This window comes from the organism of the source record quoted next, unplaced genomic scaffold (assembly GCF_019419815.1).
Source record: "Pyrus x bretschneideri cultivar Hongxiangsu unplaced genomic scaffold, Pyrus_bretschneideri_v1 Contig4, whole genome shotgun sequence".
In the NCBI taxonomy this organism is placed as follows: domain Eukaryota; kingdom Viridiplantae; phylum Streptophyta; class Magnoliopsida; order Rosales; family Rosaceae; genus Pyrus; species Pyrus x bretschneideri.
This window is the reverse complement of record NW_025999723.1, coordinates 550797-569176: the sequence shown is the minus strand read 5'-3', so window position 1 is coordinate 569176 and position 18380 is coordinate 550797. Positions and strand designations below refer to the sequence as shown.

The 18380-nt window shown below is 37.5% G+C and overlaps 1 pseudogene; it reads left to right on the top strand.

Moving 5' to 3' along the window:
- Window positions 1–9048: 9048 nt before the first annotated feature.
- Window positions 9049–15574, top strand: LOC108866804 (annotated as a pseudogene).
- The last annotated feature ends 2806 nt before the right edge of the window (window positions 15575–18380 follow it).

Genomic DNA, 18380 nt, shown 5'->3' with positions numbered 1-18380 from the left:
CAAATTACAAACGACAACGGTGGATGAAGGATTCCAGAACTACTATATATATATATATATATGTATATATTATATACATAGCTAATGGGGCAATGAATACTTTCAATTTGGCGTCACGGCTTCGATAAAAATATTAGGACAAAATTGCCTCTTAACCAATAAAAAATCCAAAAGCAGTACAATATAATATATCAAATAATGCATGGGCAATTTGGTAATTTGGTCAACATAAAATAAAATATAAATATAAATGGGAAGAGAGAAAAGAATAAAAAATGGAAGGATGAGTGAAAGTTGATGGTGTCCGTGTGAAGGAGAAAGAAAAATATAATATAAAAAAAAAATCATGAATGTTGTGTTCAAAACATCTTAAGAAGCGCGTAATGCGGGTGATAAATTAGTACAGTTTATTTTATTTTATTTTATTTTATTATAAATAGGCTAGTAATAATGTAATTTAATCAGATGTTCAAGAAATATTATTTTCTCTATTTTTAAATACGTTCACAACATCTTAAGAAACGTGTAATGCCATTTATAAAAAATGTCTTTCCCAGGCGCTCTACACTAAGGGGGAGGGGGTGGGCTCAGCTTCATAATGGTCTAGCAATAATGAAATTCAATCAGTTGTTCATTCAATATTATTTTCTCTATTCTTAATGTAAATTCTGTAGAGACTGATTTTATTATGTGAATTCAGCTGCTTTAATTGGTTTATGAGAGGTTTCTTCTAGCATGATCTAAGATTATTCATTTACTTCAAATATTTGACTTACCTTTTGTCAATTTATGCATATAAATACATTTAAAACATGTAAGTCGTGCGTAGCACGCTGTAATTTAAAAAATGCCTTCTACACGCGTGTGAAGGCCCGGATGAAGGCTAGCCATATCTAAATGCAGCATACTTTAGTCAATTGTATTGTGGAAAGCGCAAACTAATCAATGAAAATCTAAATTGGTGAGCAAATATTTTAATTAAAAATGTTGCACAAGTAATCTCTCTTAAATTTTTAATACTTTTGCATGGTTGGTGAAGAAGTTTTGTTAATGGTTGGTGAAGAAGTTTTTTTTAAAGAGGGGAGACCTTTTGGTTCTAGAAAGATTACTTTTTTTTGAAAATGGATCATTTTCGGATCGCTTCCGCCTAATCCACCAAGTTCAGGGATTTAGGCCATTGAAATTTGATTAAACAGCGAAAATTATTATAACTTTTAAAGTGGGTCCCTGTTTGTAGCCGTTTGATCAAATTTCAATAGTCCGAATCGATTAGGAGGAAGGGATCTGGAGATGATCCTTTTCGCTTTTCTTCCAAACAAAACGAGAGCTGTCCAACTAAGAGGTGGAATTGCAATTTGTTTTCATCACCAAGAGCTGCATCTGATCTGTCGCCAATGTTCAAAATATTAAAAGAGATGTGACGGTGATTCCCTGTCGTTTGTCAAACTCTAGCCAATTAAATAATACCATTTATCGACTTACCTCATGGAGTTTGCGAGTCCGGATCCTCTTTGTAAGGATCCCGGGGATCTATGAATTGTGTCTATTCATCGTACATCATGTGGTCATAATCATTTTAAATATTTTTATTTAAAAATAAACATAAACAATATTTGACAAAAATTAACTGCATGATGTGCTGTAAACAGACACGATTTATGGATCCCCATGATCCTCACCAAAAGATTCGGAGAGAGTGATTAGTTTGAGCATATATCGACATTAATATAGTGTTATTCGATGTCCAGAAATTATTAACCTTTTTTGTTTGGTCATTGAAATGATCAATTTCCATAGGATTATTTAGATTAATTTTGAAACTGATTCAAATCATTTATGTGTGTGAGTCTCACAAAACAACAATGGCAATAAGAGCAAGTCCACTCTTCTCAATTGCTCAAGCAGTTGGGTGACTAAATCCCTCAAAACCCCCAAAATCCTTTCCACCCCACCCTAATGAGTCGAGCTACAATGGAAGGAAGTAAAACTTGACTGCTCAATCAAGGCAGGAATAGCCCAACTCAGCGCCTAAGTGGAACTGGCGTTAGCCATGTTTTATTATTATTTTTTTTTTGTGCTAGGCGCATGTAGTTTAAGCGCGTGTGAGGCAAGTCAAGCGATCAAACTTGCAATGTTGGGGCCCGCATTACAAACACACTCAACCCTTAGCAATTCATGTGTGTATTTGTTTTATAAAAACTTCGGGTTTCAAAGGCACTAAATTTGAAACTGCAGGTTCTGTGGAGCCAAAAATAATCACAAGGCGAGACATGGATTTTTGGGTAAAAAGGACAAAATTACCCTCGGGGCACACCGGGACTCCTATGCGCTAGCAGTGGACAATCATCCCTCAATCAAGTCAAAAGTGCCCAAAATAGGTAATAATTCAAAACTTATTTCATCCATCCTCATCAAATCCTCTCCACAAGGTAACTCACAAATCATTCCTTTTTTATTATATCTAATCAATTAGGAAATTATTCTATTAATTAGCTAATTAATTGATTTATTATTCAATTATTCCTAATTAGCTACAAATCATGAACCTTACCCAAGATACCAACCAAGTGGCCGATCCTCTTCCTCCTAAAGGGGTCGGCCACACCCTTATAAATACTACCTCATTATCTCCAAAACTCAATTCCAATTCTCTTGCTAAATTCTCTAAATTCTCCAAACATTTTCCCCTCAAAATTCTAATTTTGGTATCGGAGGTTCTTCGGCCAAAGCCCCCCCATTCATCGTGGGCGTGTGAGGCTCTTGGCCTTGACCTAGGGTGTTATTTGTTTTGTAAGTGCAGTTTTGTCCAATAACAAGGAGGAAGAAATTTGCATCAATTGGTTCAATTTGGTTTATGAACTTCCGGTTCATAAAAGGAGGTACCTGTAAGAACACATAATACAATATACAACTAAGTGTAGTGGATTTGGGTTGCTTTAGGAACTCAAGTGTGAGTGATTCGAGACTACGAAATCGAGTCAACGATTCAAAGAAAAGAAATAATTTATTGAATCGTTAATTGCCAAAAAGTGGGCTTCAGGCCAATAGTTTCGGATTAATTGTCAGATTAATGGACTACTGATTGCTTTAATTAATTTAATAGATCGTAACCATTTAGGTTTGATTGTAGAAGAAAAATAATAATACCATTGGGGTTAATATTAGCGGGAATGCCAAAGAATAGCATTGGGTTTGAAAAATTATAACCTAATCTAGGTAGGCTAGGGTGCCGTGTTCAGGGCAAGGCCCTAAAAAGGCTTAGTAGGCCACAAGTTGGCTGTAAGACAGCCTAATCATGGTTACAGGCCATAAGTCGTAGGTCTGGGATAGGCCCAACAGCTAGACTATTGGTTTTAAGCCACAAAAAGACACGAGGAATACAAGCCCAACACGGGGCTAGCCTGGGATAGGTGCGCGTGAAGCCCAGCCGCGGGTTGGCTTCAATTTAGGCTATGTGCAGTGCAAACCCAGCAGCTCTAAGGCTGTTGGCAGGTTTGGGCCAAGGGTTAGCGTAGCCCAACAAGTAGGCCTGGGGCACGGGGTGGACCTAGCAAACAATGAGTTGCTGCAAGTTTGGGCAAGGGACTAAAGACAAAGCCCAGCAACTTAAAAGTTGCTGGTTTGGGCAAGAGGGGTTGAAGGCCACAGTAACCCTTACCAGGGCGAGGCCTAGTGTCCGTGTAGGCACAACAAAGCTTAAAGGGTTGCTACATAGTCCAGAAGTTGAAACGACGTCGTTCTAAGTGGTGTGCTCAACAAGGCTGGCTGCAAGCCAGAGTGGTGCTCTGGCGTCGTGGCGGCGAGCCACAACCTATGTCGCAAAAATCCCAGTAATTTTTTTTTTTTAATTTGTTTTTTCAAATTCTAGGGTTAAAACCCTAATTGCTTCTAAATTAATTTCGATGTTTTGACTCACAAATTCCACATAGCATAATTGCATATTCCATGAACAAGTATATATGTGTGTGTATGTGTGTGTGTGTGTGTGTGTTGACAAAATATATGAACACATATGCAATATATATAATTGAAAGGAAAATATAAATATAGGGTGTTCATACATCATGGGGAATGTTTTCATGCTTCACGGTCGTTTCAAATATCTTAATTTATTTTAAAGGAACCTGATTGGCAGAAAACAACTGAGCCTTTGAATTTGTAGAATATCCTTCTCTAAAAGCCGGAATTGCATCTCCAATGCATTGTGTGACAGCCCGTTCCAAAAATCTTAAAACGTACGCGTGAACAGATGATTTTGCCCCTAGTGTGATTTTTACGTTGTGTGGTTGTTTTGAGCTTGGTGTGGCTGGTTTTGCACCACACATTTTCCCCACACATTCCCTTCACCCTTTTCCCTATCCCTGCACCCATCCCGTGCCATTTCCCTTCCCATTTTCTATCCCATGTGTACGGACACACTCCAAAACCACCCAAATCTTCACAGATTGAAGGAACAAAGTACATATCCATGCTCGTGAGGTCCATTGGAGTCTAACCATACCCATTTCAGGTAAGGATACCTTCGTTGTCACGTCGAACTCGGGATACCCGATTTTTGGTACTGTTCATGCACACGTAAATTCTTATGTTTTTGGGAATTTCAAGCTTGTAGGAAGCTTGGTGAGGTCCTTAGGAGGCTCGGGGTGGTTCGTTTGAAGGTTTTGGACGTCGGGCTCACGAGTTTCGAGGTTGGCCGGAGTTGGGGGTATTTTCCAGGCGAGATTTCATGGATTTTAGCACTTGAAAGTGGTATGATCTTGTTCCTCTCGTTGTAAGCTTCATTTTGGTACCAATTTTGTGAAATTTGGTTGAAAAACGAAGAAGATAGGACGATTTGAAGTTTTTCCCGATTTTTCGGCGTCGGCGACGGTGCCGGAGCCTCGCCCGAGAAGACGACGGAATATTCCGTCAGTTTGGACGGAATATTCCTAACGCCGTTGACGGAATCCGTTAAAGTTAACGAAATATTCCTGACGGCGTTAACTGACATCGTCAGCGTGCCAGGCACGTGCCTTGGCCGGCGCGTGCGACGGTGAAAAATTATTTTAAAAATATGGGGATGTTCCTGAGGTTGAGTAGATCACGTTATAGTATTTATACACCCCATTTGAGCATTGTATGAGAAGTTATTTTTTAAGTTTGGTTATGTGTTTTAAAATTAACGTTTTTATAGTTGTTTCGCATATAGGTGAATCCTATCCCGAGGACGAGCGTGGTCACTCGAGGCAGGGGGGTTACGACCCTTTCACTTACCAGTGAGTGGGCTTTTGGTTTTCGGTATATACCTATATACTTACATTTTCCCAGAAATTTATTTAGAACGTCTATTCGTTATATGCCATGCCTATAGTTTTGCCGTTATTTATGCATTGTTAATTGTTTATATATATGTATGTTTGGTGCTGCGGACGCATAGGTAAGTGCCAGGTGAGTTATGATTATGTTTACTTTCAGTAGTGATTTGAGATGCATAGAGAGCTCATAACCTGCACCCCCGGTGTTAGTGCTCCCGCCCAGAGTTGGGCACAGTCCTTCACGTGATGTTCACCTCCCGCACCACACGCTCAGCTTGGATCCAAGTTAGGTGCACAGTCCTGTCGTACAGACCATTTAGGTGGTTTCGACTCGTAGATGACCCGCGATTATTCGCACAGCCTTCACGTGATCGTAGCACTTGAGTGTATATATATGTTACACCCAGGCCTGTCGTACAGACCACTTTAGGTGGTTCCGACTCGTGTGCAGGTTTAGTTAGTGAGATTGAGATTTGAGCTCTAGATTCAGCCGTACATGTCACATTAGGTGATTTCGGCTGACAGATTATGTGATATTGATGCGTTATTACCTGAGCACTTGCATTTTACTTTGAGGTTTTGGCATAGCATATTCTTGAGCATGACTTATATATATATATATATATATATATATATATTCTATTTTCTGGGAAGTATACAGGTTTTACGGCGAGGGGTTAGAATTTATTTATTAAATGGTTTTTGAAAAGCTTTATTTTTGCCCACTCACGCTTTTGTTTTGCGCCCCTCCAGGTTCTAGTTGGCTAACACGTTTGGTGGTTTCCCTGAGGATTTCCCCGACATATCTGACAGACGATCACCAGTGTAGGACCACCTTCGGGTATACTTCTGTTGCGTCGTTTTCTCCTGGACTGCATTAGGCTTTTATGCTCTGAACTTAGCGTCGCACTTACGCTTGCACTTGTTTGTTATTACTTTATGTAAGACTAGTTTTTGTTTATTCGTACTATTTACATTATTATTTTATTAGCTTCCGCACTGTGCACATGGTTACGTCACTTTCACGTGACGGCCAGCATACCCTGATCTCGATCGGGGTGTGTCACATTGTATCACGTACAACAAAGAAAAATTAAATTGAATTAATAGCATGTAGATCAATTCAATAAAATAATAAAGTAATCATAAAAAGAATGATTAAAACGTAATACTCCAACGATTGAAGAACAAGCTCTCTGTAGCGCAGCGTCAAGAGTGTGCTGATAACATGTTGTAGGCATAATTTACTGAAATGTTATTTGGAGGCTAGAAAGAGAGAGTGTGGCATAGAAAGAGAAAAGAGAGATGTGTAATTGTGATGTGTGTTCTATTCCACCCCATTGTGCCTTTATTTATAGTAGTAAGGAAGGTAAATTCCTTACCTCAATAGGATTACAACTCTAATAGGATAATATATAACCCTAAAGAATATTTCAAAATACCCCTAGATACACTAGGATTTACACAATCACATTCATAATCTAATAAGACTACAACAATTATCACATTTTTTTTTTCTTTTTGGTTTCCTATTTGTAAATTGCCTAGAGAACCGATCCCCTTCATGGATTAGTCAGGATAACGCAAATGACGGCAATGCCATCATCTTTGAGCTTGACAAAAATATGATGCTTGATCAAGAATACTGTAAGGATTTATATGGAATGTGTTTATCATCACGTGACGTTTCATTTTTATTATATAATGTTAGTGTAAATTATTTTAGACATTTTATTACATTATTGAATTGAAGCAGCACAATAACGATAAATTCATTCCATGCAAATTGCTCTGTTATAGTTTGTCCAATGATGTTCCAGCCTTTTTGTTTCATTTCACAATTGCTTAGATTAAGTAACTTGTTTTGCCGGATCAACTAGGTAGAAAAACATTGGACTTAAAAACTTTTCAAACACCATAACATATAATAAATAAATAACAACGACCTTATTGTAAACTATGCTCTATCGCCAGCTACAAGGACTTCAAAAAGGAGCAATTCACTATTTTTTTTTCCAGTTCTCCCAACTCCAACTCCAAGAGAACAATATATCAGTAGACATACTGGTGTGAAATGCGTTCGCGTTAATTTAAACCATCGAGTATAACATTGTATTGAAGAAAACTACATTTTTAGATAGGAAAGTTTTGGATTTGTAAAGGGCCTGCAAGCCAACAAGACTTCCCGCTTTGCGTTGATAAACGTTTATCGTACGCATTATTATTCTTATGTTGTAAAGAGGTTGTTTTCACGACTCGAACCCATGACTTTCTGGTTACAAAGGTTCAACATTTCTATTGCGCCCTGACTCGCCTCCAAAGTTTGGATATGTAAATTATCATTAAGTTTGTTCATATATTTTTCAAAAAAAAATCTAAGAGGGAAAAATATTAAACACAATACCTTAAGGGAATTTTTATTACCACTCCAAAAATCTCATTCTACACTCTTACGGATATTTTTCTTTTTAATTATAGAAAATTTGGAGTGCTAAATGAGATTTTTGGAGTGCTAATAATAAATTTTTACTTAAATATAAGTATAAATACTCTTAAGGATCCTCAAAAGGAAATAAAACAAAACAAAACCAGATAAAGAGTACATTATAAAGCTAGACTTAAAAGGTAAGATCTGTGGGAGGCATGTGGGGTCCTGCATGGTCGTCGACAACTTGGTACCACATGAAGGGCATGTTTACCAAAAGGGAATGGGATGGTGGGAACCAGAATTGCATATATCCCCAATCATTCCAGCGGTTACCAAACTATTAGGAATTAAAATAATTGTGGGATGAGCATAAAATCAGGAATTGAACTCCTAAAATGTCGGAGTCCAATTCTTGAGTGGGATAAGGTATTTGAATTCCTAGAAATGGTGTCCATCAGGAATCCAAATTTTATAAAGGTAATACCCTCAAACTCCAAAGATGAAAACGGTGCCAGTGTTTGCAGCCATTCCAATTGTGATAGCTGGCCATAGGTGTTGCCTTCAAGCCCTTGCTTGACAAGGCTCACATTCTCGATGAAGACCAAAGAAAAGGAAAGATGATGGTCTTGCGATCAGGGGTGGGTCGGCAACAGATAAAGATGGGGATAAGAGAGAGATGCCTGCGAAATTTTAGAAAGGGGTGGGTCAGCTGAGAAAGATGAGGAAGATAGGGGAACAGAGAGAGATGTGCCTGGGAAATTTAGACATGGATGGCTCGGCACGGCAGTAGAGAGGACAAGGAGTGATATTTTTTTTCTTGGAGTTTATTTTATGTTGGTAACTGGTAAGGACCAATGAAAGAAGAAAAGTTACTAGAAAATGAAAAAATAGTTATTCTCTCTACTGAAAAATGAAAGAATATTAGTTTTACTAAAAATAATTAGATATAAAATAAATTAATTACAATAGAATTATTTTAGTAATCACATTAATTTTTATTTCGATTCATATGAATTAGTAAACAATTTATATATATCAATATCATTCATACTCCGATTCCAGTCAATTTTAGTAAACGTCTTTAACATGAATTTGATTATGATTTCACCTCATTCCAATCCCTCCTCAATCCTTTTCCTTCTCAATTCAGTTCATCTCAATTTAATTACTGATTAGTAAACGAGGCAAGGTGGTGGGTGTCTGGGTGAGTAAACAAATCCCTACATATTGCCAGTTAGCACACCCATCTCTTCTACCCTCATTCCTTCTCTTCCTCTCATTCTCTCCTCCTCTCTCCTCTCTCTCCACCAACACCAAATCCAAAAAATGGGTTCGACCGGAGAGACTCAGATGACTCCAACCTAAGTCTCCGACGAAGAAATAAACCTCTTTGCCATGTAGCTAGCCAATGCCCTCTTTCTCCTCATGGTGCTCAAGGTAGCCTTCGAGCTCGACCTCCTCGAGATCATGGCGAAAGTTGGGCCTTGCACATTCGTTTCTCCGGCGGACTTAGCTTCATAGTTGCCAACCAAGACCCCTAACACCCTTGTCATGCTGGACCACATGCTGCGCCTCCTGGTCAACTACTTCATCCTCACTTACTCCCTCCGCACGCTTCCCGACAACAACGTCGAGCGGCTGTACGGCCTCGACCCCGTCTGCAAGTTCTTGACAAAGAACAGGGGTGGTGTTTCCATTGCTCCTCTATGCCTCATGAGTCAGGACAAGGTCCTTATGGAGAGCTGGTAATTACCACTCTTCTTCTTAATTTATCAAGAAAACTAAGGAAAATGACTTGAAAACTTTGAATTTTAACGATAAAGACAAAATAAATGGTAAAGTGAATAGTACAGGAATTGAATTTTTAGTGTAAAAATGTGGTTTTTCGTTAAAATGAACAGTACCGGGAGCTTTTCATTAAAGTTCCCACTTTATCATCCCAATTTGATCCTAAACCAACATTAATAATGGGTTTTAAACAGGTTCATCATAATAAAATCATAAAAATGTTACTAAATGTGAGTGGGGCCTTGGGTATGTGACTGTTATCTATATTTTTAGGGGGTTATTAGAGCAATTCCACCCCTAAAGACTTTGCGCCAGCGCCTAGCCCATTTATCCACTTCAGTGAACAGTAATAGACCCTAATGAACAGTAATAGGCCAAAGCATCTCCACCTGAAAAAAAATGTGTTGGCACCCAGTCTAAAAATGCGCTGGCACAAACTATCTTCACCCCTACAAAATGCGCTGGCATCCAGTCCATTTAAAATATTAAATAACTTTTTTATAAATAATAAATAAAAAAAAATAGTTTTAATTTCGGATAGGATTTTTAACCAATGTTGTCACATCCCGGCCCGGGTGGGACCATTTCCCGAGCCCGCTCCACCACCGTAGCACGATATTGTCCGCTTTGGGCTTACTATTCCCTCACGGTTTTGTTTTTGGGAACTCACGAGCAACTTCCCAGTGGGTCACCCATCATGGGATTGCTCTAGCCTCCTTCTCGCTTAACTTCGGAGTTCCTACGGAATCCGAAGCCAGTGAGTTCCCAAAAGGCCTCGTGTTAGGTAGGGATGAGAATATACATTTAAGGATCACTCCCCTGGGTGATGTGTGATGTCACAATTGTCATCACGCCACGTGTCATTATCCGAATGTACTATTTTTTTAATAGATTTCCGCTAAGAGTTTCAACCAATCCCGACAACCCACGTGTCACTTCCTATTTACAATAATTTAGGCAAGATTTCGATAAGATTTTTAACCAATCTTGACACGCCACGTGTCATTATCCGAACGTACTATTTTGTAGATAGATTTCTAATAAGATTTTCAACCAATCCCGACACGCCACGTGTCACTTCCTATTTACAATAATTTAGCCAAGATTTCGATAAGATTTTCAACCAATCACGTAGTGTCACGTGACATTGTCCAGAACCTCATCTTCTCCTTTTTGTCCATATAAACCCTACATCCCTACATCCATCCTCACACTAGACTCAATCCTTTTTTTTTAGCTCAAAATTCTTCTTTATCGTTTTCAAATCTTGAGTTCTTACAATGTCCTGTTCAAGGAGAGCGTATAAATAGTTGCAAGAGCAGCAGAAAAGTTGTTGGCACAACATGAAGAATTGGTCAATCTTGACCAAGGTGGAGGTGGAGATGAGGCCTTCGCAATGGAGGAGGATGAGGATGATCACCATAGAAGGCGGAGGGCCTCACATTCCTGCCGTATCATGGAAGCTATGGGTCAGATAGCCAAACCCAGACGTGCGACAAACATCGATAGAAGAAGGGAAAGACGAGGTAAAGATCTCTTGGAAGATTATTTTATTCCCAAATGTGTTGGCTTCTTGTTCGGTTGTGTCTGCTATTGGCGATCTGTGTAGAACCATACCGTGCATGACAACTTCTGGACCGGTTGCCATAATTTTGTATCTAGGGCAATCTTTGACAATTTGCCAACATTCCCATTTGTTGAATGATTTGTTATGGTTCTTTGCATTGTAGAATGCTTGTGCTTGCAGTGTCTATAAAAATGTGGGATAAGATAGTATTAAAAAATACGGGTGTAACACAAATAAATAAATTAAAATATTGATGGACGTGGAATGCATATAAATTACATAGAAATTACATAAGAAATTAAATAAATTAAAATATTGATGTGGGTGTAACACAAATAACTAAATTAAAATATTGATGGGCGTGGAATGCATATTACATAGAAATTACATAAGAAATTAAATAAATTAAAATATTGATGTGGGTGTAACACAAATAAATAAATTAAAATATTGATGGGCGTGGAATGCATATTACATAGAAATTACATAAGAAATTAAATAAATTAAAATATTGATGTGGGTGGAATGCATATAAATAAATAAAAATATTGTTACCTCATCCGCTAAATTTGTCACACTACGCAGATTACCAGAAGCATGAGAGATGGCGTTTTTCCAACAAGTAAAGGATGCGTTGAGTTTTTTCCAACGACCTTGAAGACCTTGAAGACCTTGACTAGATCTGGCATATTTTCCATGTACATCGCAAAACGATTTCGTAATTTTACTCCACATTTCTCGCTTATCCATCTCATTACCCGTAATCGGGTCATGAGTAGTGCGAACCCAACATTCACACAACGTAACATCTTCACTGAGCTTCCACGAAGTCATTTTTTTCTCTCAAAGTGTACAAAATATTCAAATGTAGAAAGTGTAGAAAGTATAGAAAATATTGAAACGTGGTGTAAGGTGGAAGATGAGGGTTAGGTATTTATAGAAAAAAAATTAATTTTTTAAAATTTTCTCTATTTTTTAAAAAAAATTCACAATTTTTAATAAATTTTAATGTTGTAATTAATCTGGACCGTTGGATTTGAAAAATAATCAAATCCAACAGCCAACCAGCTGCCATGTGGCCAACGGTCAAATTTCTGACCGTTGGGCTTTTTTTTTTTATATTTTATTTTTGGTGAAAAAAACGTGGACCGTTGATCTGTGATTGGACGGTCTAATTTAAAAGTCAAATTTAAATTTTTTTTACCGTTGGAAATCCAACGGCCTACAAAAACTAGTTGTTGGAAATCCAACAACTCTGAGGAGGGCCACGTAGCCCTCAGCTGTTCGAAGGCAAGTTGGCCTGAACGCAGGCCCCACCGCCTGCAAAACTGTCGCCTACTCGCGCCCAGTTGCGAGTGTTGTGCACGCGCCAACCTTTTGGACCTGCTTCTGGGTCTGTCTGAAATAGGCTGGCCTGCTGCCTGGCTTGGGCTGGGTGCCAGGCTGTTTTGCGGGCTGGACGTGTTGGACAGGGTGCCGGGCTGTTTTTTAGACTTGGTGCCGGCCTGTTTTTTGCGGGCTGGAACTGCTCTTAAGTAGACTAATTTGTTAAACTAAATTTGCAAATTAAATTATGTGCTATCAATAACAAATAACGTTAATTAACATTTAAGTAATAATCCAATCATCACAATTATGTCATTTAATTTACAACATTTAGTTTGAAAATTTAGTCTCCCTAGCATTACCCTTATTAGTAAAGCAGAGTAATGTTATGGAGACTATCTATTTAATACATATTTTATAAGAGAAATGCTAAGAGGACTCTCTAAAAGTGACACTTTCCATAAACTCTTTGCCACTTTACTGTTTAACGTTAATTTTTTTATCAGCATTATAAAAAATTTTGCCAAAAACATGAGGTATCAGAGAGTCCATTGAGAGTTGCCTTAACATTTCTCATTTTATAAACTATATAATGTATTTATTGATATTTTGATTAACATGTTTTTTTTATTGGTGACACATCAAATCAGTTACAAATTTTGTCTAAAAAGTTAATCTACCCAACATTATCCTTTGTTCTAAGAGATATGATACAAAGATTCTATCAAAATGAGACTTTCTATAAACTCTCTATCACCTCAATTTCCGTTCGTTTTTCATACCAATATTATAAAATTTATGCTCAAAACATAAGTTGTCAGAGAGTCCGTGGAGTGTCTACTTAACATTTCTTTTTGGGAAATGCTAAGGAGATTCTTCATAGACTCTCCGTCTCTCATATTTTTGGCACATTTTTTATACCAATATATAAAATATTGTGTCAAAAAATAATATGATGAAGAGTCCGTAAGAAATTCCACTGTAAAAGAGTCTACTTAACCTTTCTCTTTATCTATCTTTACTATTTTCTTCTTTGTTCATGTTACTTTTGCCCGATTTGGTCGTTGGGGACAGACATGACTGGAAATTGATCATTCTTGTACAGTTTTAGGCATTTTGTAAAGGAACATATGTTTAATTTAAACAAGTTAGAAAAAAAATGTAGGATAATCTAATTAAATCTTAACATTTTTCCTTTGTATGACTCCATTGTTTAACACTTTAATTATTCTATTCTTCCATAAAGCTCGAAAGTGAGTTAGGTTAATTTGCTTAGAGGTGATTTAAATCCCCTCCTCCATCATTTTCATAAGAACGTCGGAATAAAACTGTATACTCGAACATAAGAGGATAGTGCCTTGCTAAATAGCGTAATCCACATCAATACAAGAATTATGTCAACAATTCCTTATTATTTGATGCTTGTGAGTTATGCGAGCGTTGAAACACGTGGTAGGTGGTTTGGCCTATGTCACATCCCGGTCCGTCCCCATCACATCCCAGACTCGATTCCATCATAGCACGATATTGTCCACTTTGGGTTCCGACCACAATCTCACGGTTTTGTTTCTAGGAACTTACATGAGAACTTCCCAGTGAATCACTCATCCTGGGATTTATTTCACGCGAACTCACTTAACTTCAGAGTTCCTACGAAACCCGAAGCTCCCAAAAGGCCTCGTGCTAGGTAGAGATGAGAATATACATATAAGGTTTACATGATCTACTCCCCTGAACGATGTGAGATGTTACAATCCACCCCCTTTGGGGCCCCGACGTCCTCGTAGGCACACTTCCGGCCAAGGATTGGCTCTTATACCACATCCCGAGCTTGACTCCACCATAGCACGATATTGTCCGCTTTGGGCCCTAACCACACCCTCATGGTTTTGTTTCTAGGAACTCACACAAGAACTTCCCAGTGGGTCACCCATCCTGGGATTGCCCTCGCACGAGCTCACTTAACTTCGGAGTTCCTATGGAACTCGAAGCCAGTGAGCTCCCAAAAGGCCTCATGCTAGGTATAGATGAGAATATACATATAAAACTTACAGGATTTACTCCCCTAGACGATGTGGGATGTTACAGCCTAGATCACATATGAGCCATGCCTATGTGACTGATCAAATGACGTGTTGTTTCGTTATTTTACACATACTATATGCTTTTGGTTGTGAGAGTGACATGTATGCTTGTTTTGGGTTTGTGCAGGTAGCGCTTGAAAGATGCGGTTCTTGGAGGAATTCCATTCAACAAGGCCTATGGAACGACTGCTTTTGAGTACCAAGGCACTGACCCTAGATTCAACAAGGTCTTCAACAGGGGAATGTCTGACCACTCTACCATTACCATGAAAAAACTTCTAGAGACCTACAAGGGCTTTGAGGGCCTCATATCCGTCGTAGATGTTGGCGGTGGCACTGGCGCTATTGTTAACATGATCGTTTCTAAGTACCCTCGGTTAAGGTATCAATTTCGACTTGCCTCATGTAATAGAAGATGCTCCCCAATTTCTTGGTATGTTCTTCATTTTGATAATGCTTGTAGTTCAATTACTTAAAAGCATTTACCTTTACCTCAATCTTTCTCAAGTTCGATTTCTCCTCCTCTAATATTGCTTATGTTTGTACTATCTATCATTTTTGCTAATGAATATGAGATTATGGACGTTGGATGTAGGTGTGGAACATGTTGGAGGAGACATGTTTGCAAGTGTTCCAAAGGGAGATGCAATTTTCATGAAGGTTAGTTATTATTTATCAAAAAGAGAGTGGATGACTATTTTGTAGTGCTAATATCAATTTCTTGTAAGAGCTTAGTTGCATAATAATTTGGAACTACTCACAAATCATGTATGCAATCTTACAGTCGATATGTCACGACTGGAGTGACGATCATTGCTTGAAATTTTTGAAGAACTGTTATACCGTGCTCCCTGACAATGGGAAGGTGATTCTTGCTGAATGCATTCTTCCAGTAGCTACAGACAGCAGCCTTGCCACCAAGGGAGTTGTCAATCTCGGCGTGATCATGTTAGCTTACAGCCCCGGAGGAAAAGAGCGGACGGAGAAGGAGTTTGAGGCCTTGGCTAAGGGATCTGGATTCAAAGGCTTCCGCATCATCTGCTCCGCTTTCAACACCTATGTCATTGAGTTTCTTAAGAGGATTTGAGTATAACTTTGGCAGTGGTATACATGCTGCCGTCTGCATTCATATTGCTTTTATTTTGATAAGGTGGTCGCGCATTTTTTCACCATAACTAGGTTTATAACAAACAAAAAAAATGTAATAAAAAGGTGATTTTATGTTCGTTGTATGTTATAAATTTGGATTCATAGGCTTGCAATGGGGTGTAAAACATGAAAAAACCTGGTGTACGACGGACAAATCATGTGTTTGTGCTGCCATAAAGAAAAAATAAAGACCTATTCTCTGTGAGAGTTTTTTGTAGGCGTATCAGAGCATCGTTTTGTGGGCAAATGAATGAAACTACTGTGAGTCTTGCTCTAACAGTATTGTCTGGGAGAATAAATGTTGCACGTTACTCAAATAGTTTAATTTAAAACCCCTTGATGCAATCTCCACCGTTCATGTCAAGACAACAAATATATCTTTTAGTAGTGATGATAATGTATTCAGTGGAACATTCAACATCTATATATATATATATATATAGATGTTGAATGTTCCACTGAATACATTATCATCACTACTAAAAGATAGATAGATAAATATATATATAGCGAATAGGGCAATGAATATTGCAGATTTGGTGTTATGGCTTCGACAAAAATATTAGGACAAAATTGACTCTCAACCAAAAAAATCCAAAAGCTGCCTAACATAATATATCAAATAATGCATGGGTAATTTGGTAATTTGAGCATTATAAAATATAATATAAATATAAATGCGAAGAGAGAAAAGAATAAAAAAATGGAAGGACGAGTGAAGGTTGACATTGCCCGCATCAAGAGGAAAGAAAAATATAATAAAAAATAAGGAAAATCATAAATGTTGTGTTCAAAACATCTTAAGAGGCACGTAGCACCGGTGATAAATTAGTACAGTTTTTATTTTTTTTTTATTTTTTTAAATAGGTTAGCAATAATGTGATTCAATCAAATTTTATGAAATATTATTTTTTCTATTTTTAAATACGTTCAAAACATTTTAAGGGACGTGTAAGGCCAATTATAAAAAAGGTCATTCCCACGCGGATAATAATGTGATTAAATTAGTTATCAAATGATTGTTTTTTTTTTTTTTAACAAACAATATTATCTATACTAAAGGGAAGTGGAGTGGGTTTAGCCTCATAATGAGCTAGCAATAATGTGATTCAATCAATTGTTTATTAACATTAACTTAGTTGTCAAATGAATGTTTTTTATTTTTTTAACAAATAATATTATCTACATTAAGAGGGAGGGGGTGGGCTTAGCCTCACAATGGTTTAACAATAATGTGATTCAATCGGTTGTTCATTCAATATTATTTTCTCTATTCTTAATGTAAATTCTATAGAGACTGATTTTATTATGTGAATTCAGTTGCTTTAATTGGTTTATGAGGGGTTTCTTCTAGCATGATCTAATATTATCCGTTTACTACAAATATTTGACTTTCTTTTTGTCAATTTACGCATATAAATACATTTAAAATATGTCAGTCGCGCGTACCATACCGTGATTCAAAGAATGCCTTTAGCACACGCGTAAGTGCGTGCATGAAGGCTAGTCATATGTTAATACATCCTACGTTAGTCAATTGAACTGTGGAAAGCGAAAACTAATCAATGAAAATCTAAATTGGTGAACAAATATTTTAATTAAACACATTGCACAACTTATCTCTCTTAAATTTTTAATACTTTTGCATGGTTGGTGAAGAAGTTTTTTTAATGAGGGGAGACTTTTGTACATCTTTTGGTTGTGGAAAGATTACTTTTCTTCGGAAATGGATTATTTTTGGATCGCTTCTATCTATTCCATTAACCTGGGGTTTCAAACTATTGAAATTTGATCTAACGGCTAAAGTTATTATAACTTTTAAAGTGGACTCTTGTTTGTAGCAGTGGCGGATCCAGAATTTTAGCATCGGCTAATGTTTACTTGAATGAGATTGGGACCCACTTAATTTACTCTCTCCTTTTTATTGAAATCTCTAAATTGTTTTTTACTTCGGAATTGATTAAAAACCCATCATGTGGAGTCTAAGGGATGTCCAATCACAATGAGAAGAGCAGTCGGCAGTGCTTTTAAAACTTTTTTTTATTGGCTTGGCTCAAAACGGTGTGTTTGGCCACGTCTATTGCGCCCTGACTCGCCCTCAAAGTTTGGATATGTAAATTATCATTAAGTTTGTTCATATATTTTTCAAAAACAAAACTAAGAGGGAAAAATATTAAACACAATACCTTAAGAGAATTTTATTAGCACTCCAAAAATCTCATTCTACACTCCTCTTAAGTGTATTTTTCTTTTTAATTATAGAAAAATATTATAACAATTTTGTTTATCTTAAATATAAGTATAAATACTCTTAAGAATCCCTAAAAGGAAATAAAACAATACAAAACCAGATAAAGAGTACATTATAAAGCTAGACTTAAAAGGTAAGACCTGTGGAAGGCATGTGGGGTCCTGCATGGTGGTCGACAACTTGGGAAGAGGATCCTCTCTTGAGCTCAGGATGAGGATCCTTCTGACCAGCCCATTTGGGCCGTTCAAATTTAATCCAACGGTTGCAAATATTATAACTTTTAGAGGGCCCCCTGTTTGGAACCGTTGGATTAAATTTGAACGGTCTAGATAAGCTGGTCAGGAGGATCCCCATCATGAGCTCAGGAGATGATCCTCTTCCGGGGTAACTTAGTACCGCATCAAGGGCATGTTTACCAAAGGGCAATAGGATGGTGGGAACCAGAATTGCACATATCCCTAACCATTCTAGCCGTTACCAAACTATCAGGAAT